The sequence below is a fragment of the Rutilus rutilus genome, assembly GCF_951802725.1.
Source record: "Rutilus rutilus genome assembly, chromosome: 22".
Lineage (NCBI taxonomy): Eukaryota > Metazoa > Chordata > Actinopteri > Cypriniformes > Leuciscidae > Rutilus > Rutilus rutilus.
The window spans coordinates 11,354,192-11,359,452 of record NC_140227.1 but is presented as its reverse complement, the minus strand read 5'-3'; the positions used below and the strand labels follow the sequence as shown (position 1 = coordinate 11,359,452).

The following is a 5,261-nucleotide window of genomic DNA, read 5'->3' as shown; positions in this document are numbered from 1 at the left end:
CCGCGATAGCGTCCACAATCCACCTGGACAGACTCTGTTTCGAGGTGGCGAGGCCCCTGGCGCGCCCACCGAACGAAACGAAGAGCTGCTCCGAGCGCCTGAAGGCAGCGGAGCGCGTGACGTAAACCCTTAACGCCCTAACAGGGCAAAGGAGGTTAACATCGACTTCACTACCGGATCTCGGTAGGGCCGATAATGTAATAACCTGCACTCTGAAGGGAGTGTAACCATGTCTCGATTCATCCTCCTGGCTCCTCTAAGGAAGCGGATGATGAACTCGGTCCTTCCTATTCACTGGCCGCGCGTCGACTCTGCGAACGCCGCAATGGCCACAACATATACTTTGAGCGTGGAAGGGGTCCTGCACTGTAAAAAATTTTCTGTAGAATTTACAGGAATTTACTGGCAAAAAAGTTGCCAATAAAGTCCTGTAAAAATGTTGGTAATTGCTGTAAAATTGATTACAGTATAATACTGTAAAGCAATTTACAGTTAATTGTTGTATATGAAATACAGTAATTTGTAGTATTTTTTACAGTAACATTGAATTAAACTTGTATTTTACTTTACATCAATATTTTGTAATTTCACTAAAGTACAGTATTTACCTGGCAATAAAGTTGCCAATAAAATCCTGTAAATATATTTTACAGCAATTTTTTGTAATTTCACTAAAGTACAGTATTTACCTGGCAATAAAGTTGCCAATAAAATCCTGTAAATACCCCCAAAATTCAAGAAGATGCTGGAATAGTTTAACATTTAAAAAGCTGAAAAGAATCATTTTAACAGTAAACTGTACTCTATTATTTACCATTATATTGATGTAAATGTATAAAAAAAAACATAAAAAAAAAACCACACAAAGTCAAAGCTGTTGTAGAAAAATATTTATTAAAATAATAAGAAAATTACTGCAAGACTGGTAACAACAATTTTACTTTTTCAAGTACAGAAAATCTTTTCAAAATCAGTCACAAAATAACTACAAATAACTTGTAAGACTTAAAAGCAAGATTCTGGGTTCAATAAAAGTTAAAGGGATACTTCACCGTTTTTTTCATATTAAACTATGTTATTCCCTTAACTAAGACGAGTTGATACATACCTCTCTCGTCTCAGTGCGTGCACTCAATCGCTCTGGCGCGCGGCGACACTTTGATAGCACTTAGCTTAGCCCAGTTCATTTATTAGGATCCAAACAGAGATGAAGCTAGAAGCGACCAAACACCTCCACGTTTTCCCTATTTAAATACAGTTACACGAGTAGTTACACGACCAAGTATGGTGACACAAAATAAAACGTGGCGCTTTTCTAAGCGGGTAAAAAGGATAACTATAATGTATGGCGGAATAGCCAGTTGGGAGCACTTCGACTCGGCGCCATAAAAAGTCACGTTGGTTCTAATGACAGAAGTGAGAGGGAGAGGATTTTTCAAGCGTGAGTTTTTACTGCGCCGAGTCGAAGTGCTTCCAACTTCAAGTGTTATTCCGCCATACACTATAGTTATCCTTTTTACCCGCTTAGAAAAGCGCCATGTTTTATTTTGTGTCACCATACTTGGTCGTGTAACTACTCGTGTAACTGTATTTAAATAGGGAAAACGTGGAGGTGTTTGGTCGCTTCTAGCTTCATCTCTGTTTGGATCCTAATAAATGAACTGGGCTAAGCTAAGTGCTATCAAAGTGTCGCCGCGCGCCAGAGCGATTGAGTGCACGCACTGAGACAAGAGAGGTATGTATCAACTCGTCTTAGTTAAGGGAATAACATAGTTTAATATGAAAAAAACAGTGAAGTATCCCTTTAAAGGGACAGTTCATCCAAAAATTTTAATTCTGTCATCATTCTGTTTACTCACCCTCAATTTGTTCCAAACCTGTATGAGTTTCTTTCTTCTGTTGAACACAAAAGATGATATTTTAAAGAATTTTGGTAACCAGACAATTGAAAGTAAAAGGCTACCATCAACTGTTGATTACCAACATTCTTCAAAATATCTTCTTTTGTGTTCAGCAGAAGAAAGAATCTCATATAGGTTTGGAACAACATGGGGGTGAGTAAATGATGACGGAATTTCCATTTTTGGGTGAACTAACCCTTTAAGCTCAATCAACAGAATGGCATTATGGTTAACTCACATCTCCTGTTAAAACTCACATTTCTGCTTTTTTTTTTATTATTTGATGTATAAATGTTTGTGATAAACAACACAAATGCTGGTGATTGACAACATTCCCTCTAAAAACATTTAAAACATCTCCTCTTGTAGTTTTTTTGTTTATATACATTTGACAACTTACAGTACATGCTTAACCACTCAAAGTCCGTTAGCCTTCTGAGAAGAGTAGACACATGAGGATTGACTGTGTTGTTCCTCTTCTCTGAGGTCTTTCCACTTTTTTTGACTCTCTTGGTACCAGTGGATGGGTTGATTCCAACAAAACATCTGCACAAAAATCAGTCAGAAAAACACAAGCAGAAGCTTTAGGATCATGTACAGACTAATGAAAATATACCACTTTGCAATAGGCATTCGCTGCACTACTAATGTATTATAAAGGGTTAGTTCACACCAAAATGACATTTCTGTAATTAATTACTCATTAATCTGTCATTAATTAACTACTGACCTTCATTAATTTTCAGAAACACACATTAAGATGTTTTTGATGAAATCAGAGAGGTTTCTGAACCACACATAGACCACAACGTCATTACAACTTTCAAGGCCCAGAAAGGTAGTAAAACATCATTAAAATAGTCCATGTAACTACAGTGGATCAACCTTAATGTTATGAAGTGATGAGAATACTTTTTGTTCTAACGTAGAACCTGGAAGCGCTGCACTGTGTTTACTACATTAACAGCGTCAGAGACTGACACAGAAGAGAAGAGATTGTTGAATAAAGTCATTATTTTGGGGGTTTTTTGCGCACAAAAAGTATTATCGTGGCTTCATAACATTAAGGTTGATCCACTGTAGTCACATGGTCTATTTGAACAATGTCTTAACTGCCTTTCTGGACCTTGAAAGTTGCAATGATCTTGCTGCCTATGCGTGGTTCAGAAACCTCTCGGATTTCATCAAAAATATCTTAATTTGTGTACTGAAAATGAACGGTCAGTAGTTAATTAATGACAGAAATTAAATTTTTGGGTGAACTAATCCTTTAACATATACACATTTATCTTTAAGTAAACTGTTACCTTTGAACAAATTCAAGTGTGCAGGATGCCTCGTGCTGGTACATCAGATTAAAGTTGTAGTAAGTTGCAAACAAAGCAGCAAATCCAGCCATAAAATTGGGGTGTGGATTCATAACCACTTGACCCTCAATACTCAGCATCCACTGGGTTGCAGTGAGAATTTCACCTAAAAATAATACATATAAGAAACACTTTATAAAAATGTATGCTAAAATACAACAGGCAAAATGTATTAAGTAATTTAAAGATTTTGGAACATACATTACCTAAGACAATCAGTCTCGGAGAGTCTGGAAGTGTAGAACTTTTTTCCACATCAGCTGCTGTTGCTGACATCTAAAAGAAAAAAAAGAAAAGGAAAAAAATGTAAATGTAATTAAATGCAGTATATGAGAATCTTCATCTACACTTTCAAAGACCTCACATGGCTCAGGCCCCTCACTCTCATCTTGAGATGTACAGGGCTGACACACGTTGTAGCAGGTTTGCAAAAACTGCTTCATTTATAAGCTCATGTGGACTGTTTTTGTGTGTTCTTGAGATATGAGATGCAAATGTGGATTTTACACTAAATGTCCTCTCACAACTCTTAAAGGGGCATTTTATTTCCCTGCCCTCATCAATATGGCCGTTTAAATGCCTAATTAAGTCATTCAGAGTTGTACATGTGAAATGACAATATCCAATCTGGCAAATCAGTGTTGTGTCTATTTGGTCAAAGCTGGCACCTTTACGAGACTTCTGATAACCAGTATGGTCTCTATATAGATGAGACTTAAAAGCTGCAAATTTTGTAAATGCACGGGAACAGTCAGGTACACCACAGGTAAAACAGCAGTGTGGAACATTACTGTGACCTTTCATATGCTAAGTAAAACCTACAATGGTATTGCTCTCATGTTGACACAATTTACAGTGATACATTTCTCCTTTAGATTTAGGTTCAAGTTATATTAAGAAAATGATAACTATGGGAACTTAGAACAGAAAATAAAATGAACTTTCAAATCTTTTGCCAGTCATTTTGAATTTAGTTATGACGCAGGGATTTGTTAAACACTGTTTCTATGCCTCTATGCCTGAAACAAGAAATTTAAAATTAAAGACACGTTCCTTTACTAAATAAACGTAACGTTTCGGGGGGGAAATATTGGAATCAAACACTTTTACATCCCACTTACATTCCTATATCATTGTTCGCAGCAAATTTCTTTGCGTTAAATTTAGTTATGACGCAGGCTGGTTTTACATGCTCTCAATAAGAAATCAAAACTGGTGAAATAAATGAGAAAATAGCAGCATCCAACGATGTTTTATCATATATAGCCTATTCTAATGTTTTTCGTCAAGAAAGCTAACTGCACATGTATGCGTATAGTCTCACCAACACTAGTGGATTTGTCTTGTCTGCCAAACTGCAAATGCTCTAAAAATACTCTCTCAAGAGCAAATGAAAATAAAACGGTAACAAAATGCAGCATTCGTCCATAACATTTACGATGGTTTTACCTTGTAACCGTTCAGCTTCGTCTCACCACTGTTATGGCGCGCCCCGTCGTGATTCTATGCCTCGCCTGAAACAAGACATTTTAAATTAAAGACACATTCCTTTACTAAATAAACGTAACGTTTCGGGGAAAAAAAAATATTGGAATCAAACACTTTTACATCCCACTAAATGTCCTGATAACACGCAGTTGTTAACAAGTCGATCAAATTAATTGCATCTGACATGCCTATGTTATGAATTCTGTTTAAAATATGAATCGCTTAAACAGCATTAAGTAATACATTCGATTGTAATATTTATGGACTGTAACGACTATGGCTCGATGGGTAAAAATGGACTTTTAATTTATATACTAATTAAAAGTGAAAACACTTTCTAAGTCCCACAGACTGGGCAGACTCTGTAACTGAATCCCTTTTACGACCCACTTCCCCCTTTCCACAGTGTGAGCTTCAAAGACATTATTGACATTCCGATCTCAAGAGAAAACCCACTCTGAATCACACACACACACCAAACCACTCTGAAACTCCTAAAATACAA

The 5,261-nt window shown here is 36.6% G+C and overlaps 1 long non-coding RNA gene across 1 annotated transcript; it reads right to left on the bottom strand.

Annotated features, from left to right (window-relative positions):
• Positions 1 to 2,148: 2,148 nt before the first annotated feature.
• LOC311282458 lies at positions 2,149 to 3,551 on the bottom strand. Its single transcript, XR_014625938.1, has 3 exons — positions 3,475 to 3,551; positions 3,209 to 3,374; positions 2,149 to 2,447 (listed from the first exon to the last, which is right to left on the bottom strand). It is a non-coding gene; the product is annotated as an uncharacterized lncRNA (long non-coding RNA).
• Between the last annotated feature and the right edge of the window lie 1,710 nt (positions 3,552 to 5,261).